At 39.0% G+C, this 18,942-nt stretch overlaps 1 protein-coding gene across 1 annotated transcript in view; it reads right to left on the bottom strand.

The window, feature by feature from the left end:
• The window catches only part of USP53 (ubiquitin specific peptidase 53), a 39,522-nt gene extending 32,839 nt beyond the window's left edge, over window positions 1-6,683 (bottom strand). The window contains exon 1 of the mRNA XM_054202679.1: window positions 6,532-6,683. The gene's annotated coding sequence lies outside the window, so the exon portion shown is untranslated. The remainder of the gene's footprint in view (window positions 1-6,531) is intronic.
• Between the last annotated feature and the right edge of the window lie 12,259 nt (window positions 6,684-18,942).

Below are 18,942 nucleotides of genomic sequence, written 5' to 3'. Positions count from 1 at the left end.
AGGGGAAAGTAAGGTAGACTGTGTGCCAATTATACAATACAGAAGTTACTGGGAAAAGACATGTTTCTGGTACGTAAATTTCAGTTGGAAACAGATCTTGCATACTCAGCTGTGACTACAGTTGGTTATTTAAAGAAATCCAAGGATGGACAAGAATGGCAGGATTCATTTCCAGCCCAAAAAAAGAGAAAAGCTGAATCCTTGCTTCATAAGCAAGTTATTTTCCCACCTGAAGAAAAGTGTAATGATAGACCCAAAGTCATGTTAAATTTGGGAAACATTTCTGTTCTTTTTTGCAAAAAGGGAGATAGCTACTACAAACACATCCGTGAAACCGACCCCTAAGACCAACAGACGAAAGTTACAGAACATTCAGAAAAATTTTGCCTCTGTAGTTCTCATTTTCAGCCTTGGGACTTACTTATATCAAGTCACAAAGGTAAAAGAGACTCCATCAACTTTTTTGTCTCTTATCATACCGTCAAGCACAATTTCCCCATGTTCCTGAATAACAGACGTATGCATGGATATAGACAGGAAGAACCTCTGAATTTATCTACTCTGTATTTTAGCTGCTAAGAAATACATATGCTGTTTTGGAAACAAGTGTTCTTCCAGAGCAATTTAAGACAAAGAGCATTAGTTCACTAAGAACTGCTAGACAGGCTTTTTTTTCTTGCATTTCAAGGATGCCCTAGTACAAACATCCCATGTACTAAGCATTTAGCTGTTGGGCTGTGTTTCAGAAAAGTTACAACAATTCACTGCAAGAATTTAATAAAAAATGGTGCTGGATTAGCTCTATGTTGCTGTTACACTACATTAAGGCGCTTGCGGTTCAATTTCACATCAATGAAGCTGTGAATACAAACAATTTCAACTATCACACCAGGTAAGTGAACACAATCTTATTCTAATAAATTGCAGAATACATTCATTGTACAGTTTTCATATATGGGACAGATATTGATTTTCCAAAGCACTGTGATATTATATTCATATGGCCTCTATTTAATAAACTACCCACAACATTAGTACACCTTTTCCTGAAAATGTAAATGCGACCCTAGAAAGATCAGAAGCAAGTACTTAAAAATTATACTGGCAACCTTCTCAAATTACTCTTTTTATAAATGCATTCTTTAAACTACCTATGTCCAACTAAACATAATCCCCGCAGCAATTCAAAGACGTGTCAAATATTTAAGAAAAACCAAAAATGGCATATCAGAAAGGTACTCCATTTAAAAGATCTCTCTCTGCTTCTACTATTCAATTAGAACTCTGTGCTAAACGGGCACTCTAGTCCCTTTGTTTTATCTACTCCTCTTTCTCCTAAAAAATGGTCACAGTCAATCCAAGGAACAGGCAGTAGCTGTGAAATAATACTATCTTGACACACAGTTCTCTGGCCAATGTGACTAGTAAGTCCTAGCCTGGAGTAGGAAGTTGCACTACCCTTTCTTTCTCCATCAATACCCTGTATCAAACACTATGGTGCATAGTTTCTTACTCACTGATAAGTGGGGCACTGTAGACAAGCCTTCCAGTGGTGCCATAAGCAACGGGATTAACTTCTGTCATCCATTTGTCATCACAGGAGAGAAATTTTACAGTGGCACCTTGTTTTGAAATTTACATTGTACAAATATCTCAAAGTTTGGTTTTGTTTAAAAAAAAAAATAAACAAGAAGAAAGAAAAAAGCCAAGATCAAAAAAAACTATTGTGGAAGGTGCTGGCAAGGATGTACGCTCTTCAGTCACAGCAAATTTTTCTGGATTTGGACCATCCCCCAAGAGTATTATTCCTCTGCTGACAAGCCTAGCCTCATTGCAGCTGGTTCCATAAACCAGAGAAGTGATGCTGCTGATCAGCCTTGTTTCCTTCCACCTCCCACAACATTCGGTTAAGCTTTCAGACAACTGAGACTCCGACCACTGCCTCCCACAGTAATTAGGCACCGAAGACTGCCCTTACATGTCTGTGGAAAGCCACTCTTGCTAACAGCACTGCAGCATTTATTAGCCACTGGGGTTTACCAGTTCTTCCTAAGTTCTTGGCTTGATTAAGGTGTGGGTGACTGAGGATAGACTGTAAGTTATTGAACCATACAGAGACTTCAATAGGTGTGACCTCTAAGCAAAACAGTTATTTCACATAGCGCTATTGGCATGCTACATGAGATTTTTAGCAGCTGATAGTTAAAGAAATATTCTTGCCCTTCAGACTAGAGAGATCAATTTTGGATGACCGTTCTCAACCAAAGACAATAAACAAGGGCAATGAACTCTTAAACCAACACCTATTTATCAGCCTAAGTTCTTCTACCTTGCCCAATGTCAATCACTCTTCTTCAGTCGTCAATGATCTCATCAAGCACCCGGATACCCTTAGTTGTGCAGCCTTAAAGGACAAAATATACGCCTGTCACAAATTTCTAGCACTTGCCTTTATAGCTTCCAAAACAACAAATACACTAATCAGCAAAAATGCATGTTATCACCTGTTTTGCTGATATACCCTAGCACATAAGGAACTGCCGTTGGTGCAATCTTTTCAATGTAAGAAGTAATGTCACTAAATTAGTTTAGAAATCAGCGCAGTTCCTATTTTACCTAAACAAATCACTTTCCACAAGCACATTTGTGTTTAGGTGTCTTTGATATCCATTTAGACAAAACGGATGAGGTGAACAGTTGTTTCTGTGAATACTGGAACTATCGATCCCTGGCTCCTGATAGTTTTATGTCTCACAGATTTTCTCCCTAGTCGGGGCATATGCCAACACTGTTCCTTGCATCTTCTTACAAGGTCTCTCTCTTCCAGCCAGCTGCCTGTTTTCATGCACTTTGTAAGTATATAATCATCTTTAAGACTTCTACCAAATCGGGTGGAAACCTGCCAATGGGTTCATGTTGACTGTGCGTGTCTCTAAAATTTGGCTGAAGAATCTTTATTTACACGTTCTCAGCTTCGTTTCCCAACGACTCTCAATGTGTTGAATAAATGACTGATGGCAAATCCTTCTCATGCCCAATATTGAGATTACTTTTAAGCAACAAAGCTTTTTGCTTCTGCTGGCTGTTCACGCCTCTGTGCTAAGCCTGGCAACTGACCCAATGGTCTGACAACTCTGGTAAATCAATTTCTAAACTGATACATGTTATAACTTAGGAATTTAGATACAAGACAACAAAAATTGGAAGGAAGAGTGATTAACATATTGCAAGGGAATAAATTTATGATGGGAAGCCACTAGAGTTTTCTGCAGTTAGCCAACAATATTAGGACTGTGGTTACCTTCTCCTCCTCAGCAGAATGAAATCCATCAAAAATACAACAACTTGCAACTGTGAGAATTTGAGTGTTTTCGACACCCCAAAAGCTTGTCATTTGAGTTTACCGATTTTTGTCAACAGAACAAAAATCTGATTTGTACTGTGACAATACTGGAGGTTGCGATGATTTTTCCCCCACATTTGGAAAAAAAACCCAAATAAACAACAAACCCAACAACAGTCAAGTTGCTTTAAAAATATAGAAAAAGACTGAAATTTGAAATGAATAAACTCTTACATCCATCTCAATGGGGCTGACTCATAATTTTTTGGTCCCCGCATAAATCCTGTCCCCTTCCACCTCGACTGTTGTGTTGAACTGCATATGTCAACATGTCCCATTTGCTGTAAGACACACCTAATGCTTTTAGTAGTCACTAGTCTTTGTCTTTGAAAATTACACTACTCACTTCAAAAGCTGTCAAAGAAACATGTTTACAAGAATGCAAATTATCACTATTTGAAACATCAGACAGAGAAAAAAAAATCATTGATAGCATTTACTTGCAACATACATAACATGAAACAAGAGCAAACACTGTTAAGACAAAAAAAAAAAAAAAGGAAAAAAAAAAAAAAAAAAAAAGAGAATCACATTCCCAGCAGTGGCCAGCCTTGATTTTGCAGGCCATCTGCAAGTGTGCCAGCCAGTGGTATCGGTCCAACACAATCTCTCTGCCTTCAGTCACTGAATCAAGAAGTCCCCAATAGAAAAAGGGGTGGTTGATGCTTGTCTCCTAGAAAAATATTCCAACCAATCTTCTTTAAAATCTTCTGAAGATTTTAAACCCAGTCTTTTAAAGACCTCTATTGTCTTTTCTCCAGCCCTTATCCATTTAGTTGTCACTCATATGGCAAACCACTGCTCCTGCACGTCATATTTCTCTGTATCCTTTCAAGATGGGAGAACCAGAAGCGTAGATGTTATCCCAGAAGGCTTTTATGTAAGTATACAATTTTTTCTTTAAGCTGTTCCAATAAAAACTTTCCTATTTTCATCAAAACCAAAACAACAGGTTCATAGCTCAGCATCTCTGGGCTGTTACAACTATGAACCAACTTTAGAAATAGCTACAATGGGAACTCTGAGTAAAGACCTTAAAGAATACAAATTCCGAACCCATGACACGGTCTAACATTTACACTGAATCATCGCACAGAAATTACAGAGAAGATTTTTGTTTCTCCATCTTCCTACTCCTTTACAAAGTGCCCTGTTCAAAGATTACCACGTACTCTTTCCTGAACCTCAAGAAGATAAAAGGTATCTTTACAAGAATAATTCTCACACTTGCCTTTTTATCCCAGATTAACTGTCTGTCCAAACTGTAACCTCGCCTTTCAGTATTCTGTGTAGATGTTTGATCACTAACAGAAGTGCAAAATACCAAGTTCTGCTCCTTCCCAAAAAGCTTTCCGATTTCTTAAGACACCAGGAAAAACTACATAACCGAGTTACAGGGAACGGTAATACGAGCATCATCTTTAAGACCACCCATATTTTATAGGCTTGACAAAAAAGGAATGTTCTGAAACTTTACACTTCATATATTCCTTCACAAACCAATCTGTACAAACCTATCTACAAATATTTCACTCAGTCCGCGCATCTAAAATTCTGATCCAGTCCACCTCCCTCAGCCCATCATCATTTAACCTGGCCCTGACAAACGCCAACTTGTTTCCACTTAAACCACATGGATGTTTTTGAAGAACTCTTTGTATGGGTTTCACACCCATCACTGTGTCCCTCAAGTGACTAAACTGTTTTAAGAGGCATTAACCAAGGAAAAATGACAATGTTTTGCTATCAAGATCTTGGAAAGCAATGTAACTGAAACATGCGATAGTGCTAATACCCTGACCCTGAAGTCCTATGGGTCCCGTACCCAAACAATTCTGTCAGTAGTACATCATGCACACTGTGTGACTAAAAAGATTCTGCACTATCAAGCTTTGATATGAAAGTCAAGTGCATATTTTAGGTGTTTTTACTGTCAACGTCCTACTGGATAATAACTTTTTACACAAGTAATTTGATATTTTAAGAAAACAACCAGTAAATACCTCTAACTTTGCAACGATTTGTTAGGAGAAGAAAGGATTATGTATCACTTGATTAAGCTAACTTATATTCAAATTATGACATGAGCTCTCACTATTTTGATAACTAGAATCACATCTGCAAGAACAGGACGGTTAATAATAGTCAGTCAAGGCAATTTCCATTGCCTTGAGGGGAAAGGGGATACTACATCATGAATCGGGCACAATACTATTCACATGATTAAGTTTTTGCTCTTAAAATAATCCTAATAGCTTCAAAGTTAAGCAAGAGAGGATTTATTTTTTTTTTGGCATGTGCAAAATAAAGCATTAAGCAGAGAGATGTAAAACTCACACTTATTTTGGGAAGGGAAAAAGTACACGTTGAGAGAACAAGTCGTATTTCCCCTGGAAAGCTGATTCTGAAATATTTGCATTGAAAAAAATCAAAGAAAGGGATAAACTTAAGCTTAAATCAGATGCTAAGCAGACAATTTGCATACATCTACTGAAACTCCTTCTGTACGAACACGGCAAATAACACAGCCTCCAAATGCTGCGAACTGATTAAATTTCCAACAGCTCCAGACTACCTGTACTGGCATTTCCTGTTCTAAACACTCTTTGAAAACACTCCAGAAAAAACTCGCTGGTGGGCATGTGACTACCACGTTAAACATTAACTTAGCTCGCCGAGGCGACAGAGGAGCTCGCCCCATCCCCGCACCGGACCCGCGCCCGTTCCGGGGGCAGCCCACCCCTCCGCTTACACAACCGGCGGGGACCGGGCCGGCAGCTCGCCCCGCCATATGCTTTTGACCCCCACCCACGCCCTCCTCGGGAGGGATTTCAGCCCGCCGCCGCCACCGCCGCGCCCACGCCGGCCCCCCCTCCTCCCGCGGGTGGGCGCCGCTCGGCGGGCAGGGGCCGGCGGGGCCCCGGGGCCGGCCGCTCGCTCGCTCGCCCGCCCGCCACCTGGGCGCCGTGAGCAGACGACGGTCGGCGCCTCAAAGACCGAGCGCGCCGCGGCCGCCCCTCAGCGGACGCCCCCCCCCCCCCCCGCCGAGACAGCAGCGGCAGGTGAACGTCCCGCCGAGGCCGGTGCCTCACCTCCCGCCCCACCGGCAGACGCGACCCCCGCCTCACCTCCCGTCCCCGGCGCCTCCCGCACACAGCTCCTCTCTCGCCCCCTCCCGGCGGCGACTCCGTCCACAGCCCCGCCCTCACAGCAACTTTTGCTCCTCTCTCCCCGTCTCTTCTCTTCTCCTCTCCTCTCCTCCCCTCCCCGAGCCTGGCGCTCCAGGGCGGTGCGCTCCTCCTCCCCTCTCGCCCGTCCCGCCCTCTCCCGCTCGGCGCCGCGCCTGCGCAGTAGGACGGCCGTGGTCTCCGCCAGTAGCCCGGATCTTCCCGAGCGTGCCCGGTGCCAGGGAGAGGGCGGGAGCGCTGAGGGAAAGGGGAGAAGCGATTGGTGGGGCCGGGCCAATCGCAGCGCCGCCGCCTCCCGCTCTGGCCGGAGAAAGACCCGGTGCGCGTGCGCAGTGGGCGCGCGGGAGGGCGGTTCTCCCGCCTCGAAACCGCGCGCGCGAGGGGCTGCGACCGTTACCGCTCCTCAGGCGGCGTGAGGTGAAGTGAGGCGAGGTGAGGCGGGGGCTCCCCCCAGCCTGCCGAAGGTGGAGGGCTGGGGGAGCCGTGGCAAGGTAAGGAGCTGCCACAGACTCCCCCCTGTCGGCTCCCTCCCCGATTTATCGTTGGTTGAAGGTGCGGTTGTCCCAAGCGTGAAAGCCGTCGTGGCTGATCCTGAGGTAACTGAGGGCAGCCCTCAATGTCGTCCGGTCGCAGCCCAGGAAGCCTCAGTTGGGGTTATTCCAAACCACTGGGTTTTCGAGTTAATAACCCGTTAAAACGAGCGAGGCAGCAGTTGTTTTTCCAGCAATTGTTTTCCAGGGCTCGTTTCAGGATATCTGTCTACGCACATTGGCTTCACTTAAGATGCCCGTGACCTGGCCCAGGCGTGCGGGGGGGCTGATGGAGTGAGGGCAGCTTTGAAGCCAAACTCCGAACAAGCGTGTGTACATCTCAAAAGTTGCATTGCATTTGAGGTCCATGTTGCCCAGAAAGATCCTGTATTATATAGCACCTTCCTGAGGGTCATCGCCCCAAAGTCATGTTCCCCATGATTCTTATCTGGTCTATTATTTGGGGGAGGGAGGGGTGTTTCCTTTTGTTATTTGCAAAAGGAATTACATGTTGACGGATACTCATATTTCTAGTTGTTCAAGTACCTCGTATATTTCACTATTATTATCATCTTCCTGGATAAACATGTAAATTTCTTTAACACATTTCACTTCTAGATTAGTAATGATTTTTATTTACCACACCCAACATCATTCTTTGGTGTATACTGCTGAATACAACTTTTTGTAGTCTCTCTTCCAGTTGCCTTTTTCAGCGTCTTTCAGGGTTGGAAAAGTGCTTATGTGTATACAAGTATGTTTGCTTTTCCAATAGCATCTTCTGCAATAGTAAATGATTTCCCTTCCTGCATCTCCTTTAGGTCATACAGATTGCAGTAATGTTTCACTCCAGAACTGACTGTGTGAAACACAAGGCACTGCATAAAATTAGCTTGCCACCTTACTTAAAAACTACACTTTCGTTGGTTTTATATCCATTTTCATTAAAAGATAAATTTTAATAAATTTGGGTCAGAGCATTTTTGATAGTGTTTCTTCCATTATATTTCTAGTATAAGAAGCCTGCTGGCAAAGGCAATTTTGTCAGTTTTACTCCCCAACATTTTTCAACAAGTGGCAAAGTTTTTACTTCAAAAAACCCCAAAAATTCTTTGGGGAGATTTTAATTACGTTTTCCAGGCTTTTGTTATATATATATATGGCCACACTTTTCAGTGATTTGGATAGTTATCTTATATTCACAAGTTGGAGTTACTTAATACAGGTTTTATATAAAATGCTTTTTCTTGAGACTTTCAGATGCTATGGCCTGTAAGTGACATGTATATATTTTTTATTTTTTAACAGATACCGTGCTTGTTTGCCTCTTGCTTTCTGAGAAGTTGCTTAGATTTGGTGATTTTTGAAAGGAATTGAACGTCTGATTCTCTCATTGTCCTAGGATTCATGCAGTATATCAGCACAATGTGCCTTCCTAGGTTTTTTGTGGAGTTCTTTCTTAGCTGCTTATTGATAGGTATTTGAATTTCTAGTTCTCACTGGAAATTTTAAGATAAAATCATGTTAAAAGTCGGTATGTTAACATTACCATTAAAAATCTAGGTTTGTGTTAGTGACGCTTGTTATTGTATATTTATAAAAAACATTCTGCTTATCATTTTGGTTACTATCAGTTTAGTCCTTGATCCTTGCGTTATTTCTTTGCAAAGCCAGTCAGGCAAAGGCATCTGTGAATCCCAAAGTAGGATTATGACCTCATTCTGATTATGACCTCGTTTTGATATTTTTGCTTCTCCGTGAACTCTGCTTTCTTGTTTGCCTCTGCCCTTTCTTCCACACAGATTTGTTTTTCACGGCTGATCTTTTAGAACTCCCTTAGGATTTATGTTGGTTTCTTCTATTCCTTTTTTCTCAGAGTAAGTGTAGTTTGTGAGCTTTGATTATGGTACGCTTTAAGATTTTCTACCAGTGAATCTTAACAGAGTCTTCCACACAGTTCAGACAGAGAATGACACAGGTGTGGCACAGGAAGCCCTAAATGAGCTAAAAGAAGAATTTTAAATTTAGAATAAATGGTGCAAGTACAAAACAATGCTACAAGGGCAAATGATTTCCTGTTGCAGTTATTGTCAGCACAGGATATGTGCTATGCATGATGCAGGGATGCAGAATAATGTTTATTTGGGTTTAATACTGATGTTTATGTAAAGTTTGGTTGTATTAGTAACACAGATTGCTAAAGTGGAGAGTTGATTGTGGAGTTGAAAAGGTGTTAAACTTGGAGGAGAGGGATCCAGAGTAAAGTAAAATAGGCTTTTACAGTTCTACTCAGTAATCCAACCGTTCAGCTTGGCTCCAGGCTAACATGCCAGTATTAAGATTTTCAAAAGGAAGAAAGAACAATGTGGCAGAGTAGCTGATGGGGGTGGGAGTCGGTGTGTGACACGAAACGCTGAGCTGGAAGAGAACGGAGATGGACCATATCCAGATCCTTGAGCATCACCGAGGGGGTTGTGTTTTTGCGCATGTCCAATCCACGTTTCTTTTCCAAAACAAAAACCTTAACATAGTTAGGAGACGTCAAAAGGTTTAAAAGTAATTGCATTAAATATTTTTTCTCAAAGCTGTAGGCATCATACATAATTTTCATTGATGAGTGAGCTGCAAATCTGTGTTTCACAACTGTGTAGAAAAGGGTTTATTTTTGTGTTAGAACTTTTTCTGTTCCAGTGTCATTTATACTATTGTTGCCACTGACAGATCTGTAACAAAATTCTGATTCCTTCCCCTGAAGTGATTTTATTGTATCATGTGTTTTATATACACAGTGTTTCTATGAACATTTTCATACCTGTAGTTGTACTGGAACACCTGTTCTCTATTTTCTTTCATATTTCTTAACACTTGGAACATGTTTATGACAACCTTTTCAAACAGTTACTGTCCTCTTCGTGTTCAAATGTTTCATGAACAATTATGTCTGCTTCAAATCTTTTCAGATTGGATGGGTAGAAGGCTAATTCTTTGTGGTTTTAAAAAAAAATTTTAAGTAACGTTTTATTGAGTAGCAAATTGATTTTGTCACTGTTATTCTTGTTCCTCTGCACCAATCTTTCTTCCTCCTTATGAGCTGATAATCATGTGAAATCAACTTTGTATACTTACCAGGAACTGTGTACTTACTGAGGGATTTTGCAAAAAATAAATTATCAAATTCTGTGTAGGGTCTGAGGCAGGAAATACCACATGCTAATGCAGAATTTAAGGTGTGGTTTATTAGTTAAATCTTTTTTTAAAGTATTTTCACTGGATGTGATTCAGCACTAGACATTATACTGCTTGTTATAGTCCACTCTCCTTTACTGGCCTATCATAAAGACTGTTATGGGATCAAGTACGATTTGTCATTGACTTTAAGACACTTGTCAGACATTCCCATTATAATTGAAAAGTATGTTTAATTCCAGTGGCTGGGAACTGCCAGCGTATTTTTATGAAGTAATTATTGAGCTCTTAAGAGAGTGTCTGAGGCTGTGCTACCCTGCTCAAAAGAAAAAGAATGAAGAAAATCATTCTTGTCGAACCTGCAATTTGAAAGATATCAGGGAAACTGAGCCCTGGTCTCCATAGACAGTAGCAGGATGGAGTTTGATTGAATAAGATAAGGGTTACTAAAGGTGCTGTATTGCTGAACTATGTTCTTTAAGCCTTTGGGGTATCGTTAGATCATATATTTAAACTTTTCTGCCCAGAGAGGAGAAAAAAATCTTTCAAATTCCAAGATATTCTTATAGTTGTCTTAAGGAGCAGTGGTTTTTCACTGAACGGTTAGCTCAGTACTCTTCATAATGCTGCAAGATTCACCCATAATAAGGAAAACAGATTGGTAGGAAGGAGAGCTATTAAGTAGTAAAAGAACCAGAGAAAAAGTAAATATTTTTTTTATTATTTACAACATAAAATATTAATTGTAATGCATTTGCTAGGGGGGCTGAAAGGAAGCCCTAACAACATTCTAGTCAAAGTTTTCTAGGTTGTATGCTCAGCCGTATTATTACAAAAAGATCAAAACCAAGAGCAGAACAAGTAAAACATATCTCTTTAGCTTGTAGTAAGCTAAGTGAGGACGCATGATTTCGTGGGTAACTTTGCCTAACTATATTCCAGTCCTCAGGTTTCCTCTACCATGTGCACCTGTTCCCACAACCTTTCCTTTTAAACCTACTCTAGCAAAGATTTCCTTATGTAGCCTGTAGCAAGCAGTCACATGAAGCTTAGTCATCTGATTGCTCTCATTCCCACATCCTGTATACAGTCTAAAATTTATACACGCATCCATTTTCTCCTTCAAAATAGGCTCGTGGAGCATTTCTTTAAAGACTTGTTCAGGCAGACACGTTCAGGCAGCTGCTTTCCCACTCCTTTTTTCATCCTATCTGGGGCACACTATGTTTACAAGGTATTTTGCTTTTCATAGCCTTTCTGGCAGTGCTTCTGCTTGTGGACATGCTGCAGGCCTGCTCCATCCATACCTGGGCCTATGAGAAAGGGCTAAGCAAGAGCAAATCATAGAGAGTTGACAATAGAATGAGGAGAAATACAATTTAGGAGGAGGATATGGAATAGTGATGACAAAAGTAAGAGTGAAAAACAAGAATGCAGTAATGAGACAAGGGTTAGTATCAGCAATAAGAAGAGAAGGAAGGAAAAATAAATTGAGGATATAGGAAGATATGAATGAAAGGAGGAGAAAATTGGTCCTGTTTGAAAAAGCATCACCTTTTTTGGTTTTAAAAGGCTCTAAGTAAAGCTTCAGGAGCAATGAGGGTGTTAAGAACTGTTGCTTTATTTTAACTAGGTAAAAAAAAAAAAAAGTAATACAGAACACAGGAGACCATAAGAGAGTTTTAATAAAGGGGCATTACAGACTTACAGGGAGGACCCTGCTGCATGCTGTCTCATGGGTTGAGATGCTAAACTTCCTATCATTTCTGTTCAAGTTTCTTCTCCTTCCTCCTCCTCTCAGTTAGCTGTAGACACGCTTTCATAGAGCATAACTGCTATTTTTTAAGTTTTCTTCCTTTAGGTGCAGGAATAAACACAACATATTTTGCTCTTACTTATTAATTGTACGTTATCCTGACTATACATTTTTCCAAGTAGTTTTTCAAGTGCTAAAATGTTCAATGGGGTGGCAAAAGCAATTTCATTGAAGTAATCTAGAATTTCACCCTGAGGAAAAGAAACGTTGGTTTTCATTCTTCTCCAGACTTTTTGATGATAGTGGGCCTGGAACAAGATCTGTATGTGCATGATTGTGTTCATTCCTTAGGAAAGAGGGAAAGGGTTGGAGTTGCGTAAATCTTGCGAATGACTACTTTTCCTCTTGGATAAATCCAGTTTCCAGTCCAATAATACGCCTCTGTGGAACAATGATGCAACTGAAATCCTCTCCTATTTTAGGCTGTTCTGTTTTTAAAGTTAGTTCCTGGAAGAGTAGAAGTATGAGAAAGTTCTATGCATGCTGTATATATATCAGACACTTTTTTGAAACTGTGTCCTCATCTGGGTGCTCTTGAAAACGTAGTTTTAATGATGCTCTTTTTGTTGCATCAGTCTTGCACAATCCTTTCAAATTTGCAGGTCTGGTTTATTGCTTTCTCTTATGATATAAACCAACAGGAATGGATTTCTGCAACAGAAAAAGAAAATTAGAGAGCACTTCCCTTAGAAAGCTCATTCTTTGGATTCACATAGCCAATTTCTGTGGCTAAATTGAGCTTTTTGGGTAAAACCCAACATGAAGTAAAACTAAGATAAAAGAGCAGTATTCAAAGAATATAAAATTAGGAGTAATACAGTGGTTAACATTACATAATATATACTCTGTCTCATTGCAAGTTGAAAATAAATTAAACACCTCAGATAATAGAATGCAAAAATGTTAGCAAGTATTCAAAAAAACTGATTTTGTCCTGTATGAGAAACTGAACGCTATTTGATTTGAAATATATGAGTTGAGGCAACACCTCAGTCTATACCTAAGCAAAATTTAACAGGATTGTATTATAAGATAGGCCGATTTAAAAAATTAAAAAAAAAAAAGGCAGTTAATTTCTTAAATGTTCTCAGTGCTTGTTGCATTTCAGGACTTAGCGCATGCTTTTTTTTTTTAATCCTTTCTGAAGGATCCTTTCTAATCCTTTTTAGAGATACCAGAATATAGTCTATAGTGTAATATAAAAATGTTTAGCTCCACCTCTATGCACAGAAACAGCTGGTTTTCAATTGCAAGCTAGTAAGTTACTGTGCAGGTATAAATTTAATATATATGAGTATAGCCTGTACAAAATTTAAATCCCAGTAATCAGAGAACATTATGACTATAGATATATATAACCATGCTAAGACATCCATACTTTTTTCTGTTTCCCAAGGTAGCTAGTTCAAATACCTCTCTACTATGTTTTAGTTATATTGTGGAGAAATGTACGGGAATGTGGGGTTTTTTTAAGTTGTCAGATAAATTTAAAGCCAGATCAATTCTAACCTTTAGTAAAAATTTTTCTTTTAGTCCTCCATTATTGATTCTGTTGTAAAAGCCTGTCGCTACTATTTTTCTGGATAAGCAAAGGAGGAATAGAAATCACTTGCTCCTGGAGTCAAGAGTGAAGGTTTTCTTGGCAAGGTGAAATGAACACCTTAACTGACTAGTTTTCTGTAATATGGATAGGACGTGGACACTAAGGCAGATTGGCTTTTTGTAGAAGACAGGCACTTTTTAGCTTCTCCTCATACAGATTAAAAAACCCCACACAAACAAACAAATTCTGAAGGAGGAAAAAAAAAATAAGGACATGAAAATAAATAGACTAAACCATCTTTTTTCCGTAGCCATGCCAGACTTGCCTGCTTTCTTTCTGTGATACAGTAACTGCTTTTTTAGACAAATGAAATGGTTAAGCTGAACAAGAGGGGAATTAGATTAATTATCAGACAGGCAAAGAAATACCTCATCAGAAAAGGTGGCAATATGTTATGCTGAATGGCAGGGGGAAGTTGTTAGAGATCTGTCCAAAAAATTTATATTGAAATGGTATTGTTTAACATTTTCATTAGTGATCTTGGCACAAAAACTGGCAGTTGCTAATGAAATTTGTTGCCATCACAAAGTTGGTAAACAGTCTCTGTAGGGTGGTGTTGTACCGGAATAATTGGATGACCTTGAGTAGAGAAATAAAATGGGATAAAATCAAATAATACAAAGTACAAGGTCATGTGCTTTGGGACTAATAGGAAAGGCTCTCTGATGTAATCTCAGAGCTTATTGATTAGAAGATGAGAGAATTTGAAAGAACTGGATGTATAAGCCAAAGAAAGGGTGTCTGTGAGCCACTGATTTGATGTTACTGTGGAAAGTGTAAATTCAGTCCTAAGTAAATTCAGCCCTATATTTCTTGTACAGATAATGAAGTACTAATGCCATGTGTGGTACACGTGGCTTATGAAACTTTATCTCTAAAACTGAGAACAAATGTGGAAATCCACATGCAAGAAACTGGATTTAGAAGAGTTGTAAAAAAAAAAAAAAAAAAAATTTAAAAAAAAGCCCTAAACAAGAAGAGTAGACAAGAGACTAAAAGAGCTTGGATTGTTTAGTTTAGACAAGTGAAGTGTAAAAGACCCCACAGTTTTTGAATATACAAGTTGAAACAAGTGTAACAGGAAAGGAACCTTGTTTTAATTAAAAAAAAAAAAAAAAAAAAAAAAAAACAAAACCAAAACACCAAAAAAAAAACCAAAACCAAACCAAAAAGTTTTAAGAAATTACTCTTAGCTGGGTGTGAATAAATTTAGATTGGAAATTAAAGGAAGTCTTTTAGCTGTCCAAGCTTCTAAACGTTGCTAAGAGAAAATGTGATCATTGTATGATACAGTGACTTATAATGTGCAAGGGAGGCATTATAGAATGGAACTTGGTTTGTCCTGTGCTTCATTAAGCTGTACTTAGAGCACGCTCAGGTCTGAACTGTCTCTCATATACTAGCTCAAAGCAACCGTAGGTTAAACCAAACTGATACAGGTTGTAAGGAGAATTGTTAGGTTTCTCCACTGTGCTGCATGTCACAGATATGAGCACTGTGCTGAACACTGTGTGCTGTTAGTGATTTCTCTTGCCTCTTAGAAGAGAAAGACAGCAGGGTTGGGGCAAATGCTTCCTGTCTTCATCTCATGGAACTGTGGAGTTGCAGGTCTGCTTTACGACTTCCTTCCCACTGATGCTTCTGATTTCCACATTTTCCATTCTCTGTGCCTATTTTATAAGCTGAATGAATGATAAAGTAGCATCATTAAATATATGGAGACTTTTTTGTTTTTATTTTGAAATGTGTGTAGTATCACTTTCTTTTCAGCAAGGATACATTAATGAAATGTATTTGTATCACTGCAAACCCCGGTAGAAAAAAAGCACATTCCTTTTTAGTTCAGTAATGCTTGCTGTAACTGGTCAGCTTGCTGTTCTTCTTCCTATTTGAACATCATGTTCTTATTTTTTTTCCTTGCCAGCAAATAGTCAAAATGTTCTCATTAAAAACTTGAGGAATGACATATTGCTAGAATTCAGCTGCCAGAATTAGGCCTTACTTGGCCTCTTGACATACAGTAAGCCAGCCTAGGAAGAGCCTGTCATGCCTTAAATGTTTGTTTATACTAATTTGTAGTTATCTTACGTAGTCATCTTTCAGTAATCTCAAGTGTAATGACTACAGTAACTACTGTTTAAAGTTAATATTTTGCCTAGCTTGAGTAACTTGGCTCTGCAGAGAAACTTTACAAAGGGAAAGGAAATACAGTGATACTCTCTAGACTGCTACATGGCTGCTGGCCTTCCCACCACAGGGATTCTTATCCTGCTGTTCTATATACCACCCAAGATCTCCTCATTCCCTACGTTGGCCTTTTCAATCCTTCTCCATTCTTTTCCTGCTCCTACATCAGAGGAACTGGCTGTATTTTCTTGCAGAAGGGTCCTGTCGTGTTATGAGAAGATTTGAAGCTTTGGTTTTTGGGGGTTTTTTTTGGGTGACCGTCCAGATGTCCTTCAGAACTCCAGAGAAATCTGGTTCTAAGTTGTACCTTTCACACAAAGCAGCCTGAGGGCATTCCTGCGTTAATGAGTACAGCCAGCTCTGAACTGGCAAAGTTCGGGCTGTTCTTTGTACAAACTCCATGGAATATTTTAATCTCCATTTGCTTTTGAAAGAATAGTTGGCTCACAATATTCAGCCTTATTTTTTTACTCTTCCAGTGAATTGTAAATCCTCTGTGTCTTGCAACTGTAATTTAGCTTTGTCTCACAATGTCTCTGCGAAGTAGGGAAGTTTTGCTAATGCTGGGCTATGTGTATTGGATGAATAGCTTGTTCACAAGAAATGCAATTTCCATCTGAAAACAAAATATTTGTGAATTCATCTTGAATTTAGTCCACAGTTTTGGGCAAAAATAATGGTAAGAAAGAAGTTACTTGGACTTTTTAAGAACTAAACTCATATCTTTCTATTTAAAAACACCAAATAGTAATTTGTTGATAAAATCTGCCCGCTGTAGAATGAAATCTGTTATTTCAAGTAAAATGATAGTAGAATGTTGTTCTACTAGTGATGGTTCTTGTATTCATTATGCACCATAGCCTGGCATATTATGTATGTACTTATGTAAACCTATTTTTTATTTTCTTTATTTTTACCATGAAATTTCTTCTTCTAAATGAAAAAAAAAAAAAAAAACAACAAAAAAAACAAAACCCCAACTCTAAAAAACACACACTTATACAGCCTGCATTAGTATTTCTATTTTATTAATGGGAAAACTGAGGAACAAATTTTCTGTGTTGTGTCCAAAATCAGTCTGTGATGGATGCAGGTACAAAGCTTGAATTTTTCAGACTTTTTTCCCCTAAGACTCTGCTTGTGTTTTTATCAGTGAAGTGAAACTTTCCTTTCTCTTTTATCCATTTTCCTTAAACTTTGTATAATAAAAATAACTTACGGAAAAGTTCCTTTGGTATACTGTGAGCTGATGCGTACTTAAACATGTGGAACATGGCGAGTGTGGACGCGGGAGGGTGAGGTCTCACTGCATAGGATCAAGACTCTTGCCAAAGGCATAGCTGAGGTCAGGCTTTTGTGTTCCCTGCAGCGCCCGTACTCTGTGTGGGAGGTTTTAAGTTAACCCTGGTGCTCTCTGGTTCTGACTTAGATTTTAAGTGTTCTCATTCACATGTGGAAATTGGCTTTCCTCTAACAGCTCCCATAATGGGTATTTTGATGTAAATTAATAAACATCTGTACTAATGGTACTTGCTAGAATTGTCATGGTACTTTAACACATGATTTTTGGAAGACAGCCAGAAAGTGTTTCGCAGGACTGCCAGATCCTTCTGTTATCGATCTTTGACAGTGCCCAGTAGAAGATACTTACAGAAAGAAATCAGCTAAATGTGGGGTGATCTCTCTCGCACAACTTTCTATTTTCCAGTGATAAGCCACAGATTCAGGTGACTAGTAGCCATTATCCATAATAGGCATAGTTACCACTATGAGTTTGTTTAATCCTATTTTGAAGCTGTTAATAGTTTTTGACCCACAACATCCTATAGCACCACGTCCCACAACTAGGCATTTCTTGGAAAAGTATTTATTCTGTTAATTTTAAAGTTGGTTCCTTATAATTTTCTTAAGAGTCAGTTTGTTCCTGTGTTATTGTTCCCTCCTCATCTTCTCCATATCATTCGTGGAAAGCTCTGTCATAGCTTCCTTTATTTGTGTTTTGATAGTTTAATTACTCTTTCCTTGCAGAGAACTTTTATTTGTCTTTTTGTTTTCTGAGTCTCCTCAATTCTAATCTTAAAGCATGTTAACTTTTTTGGAGGGAAGGCTTAGAGCTCTGTAATAGTTTTAACTTACTATGAACACTTAGCCTGCAGGCTGTTTAAAATTATGTATTATTTCCTCGAAAGGATTTTACCCTTTCAGTTGTTTTTTAATTTCCTTTTAATAAGAGTATTTTATATGCAATTTTTGTTTCTTAAACTATATCAGTATGCTGACTGCATTTTATAAATATTTTTTATCATCTATATTCTCACACCCAATTATGTAACAGCTCTGTGGAAAACATATTATTTAAAATAATTTAGAGCATGTTATTTGTTTTTGAACAGTATGTAGCCTCTGGGAATAATGAATGAGCTAGCCCTACATGGCTTGTCAGCCCTATGGGGATCTTCTGGTATTTCTGTCTAGACCGATAATAATCGATGGACCCCACGTTGAAAAATTCTAATCTAATGTATGGGATTTTATGCTCCACAGTCTTTATTTCAAGAAGTATATTTTATCCTGTTTTCTTAGTTGTGCTGGTTAGTAAGGCCACCTAAGAACTGAAGCAGAGTGCAGGTTATTCATGTCTGGTCTGAAAATAATTTTTAAAGGATCTTGGTAGATGTGTGTTTTGTTTTTTTTTTTTTCTTTTACAGTTCCATGCAGTTTCTGAGAGCTTTTCTGAGGCATTATTAAGGTTGTTTGCACTTCATCATATGTACAATGCAAACCAAACTACATACCTAGTTAGGCCCATCTCTATAATCCAAAACATCCGTTCTGATGCTGAACACATAGTAGCTTTGGTAGTGGCGTAAATTTCAATTACAAATACACGTAAATGCCATGAATGGTGAAATTCTATCTGCACAGAGGTCAGTGCCAAAACCCTTGTTTGATTTCACTGGGATCAGAATTCCATCTCCAATATGATTTTTCTCCTGATTGAGACAGTGTGTATTAAATTAATTAAAACA

Source organism: Rissa tridactyla, chromosome 5, assembly GCF_028500815.1.
Source record: "Rissa tridactyla isolate bRisTri1 chromosome 5, bRisTri1.patW.cur.20221130, whole genome shotgun sequence".
Classification (NCBI taxonomy): domain Eukaryota; kingdom Metazoa; phylum Chordata; class Aves; order Charadriiformes; family Laridae; genus Rissa; species Rissa tridactyla.
Note: the sequence above shows the minus strand (reverse complement) of the source record. Positions and strands in the feature narration are given on the sequence as shown.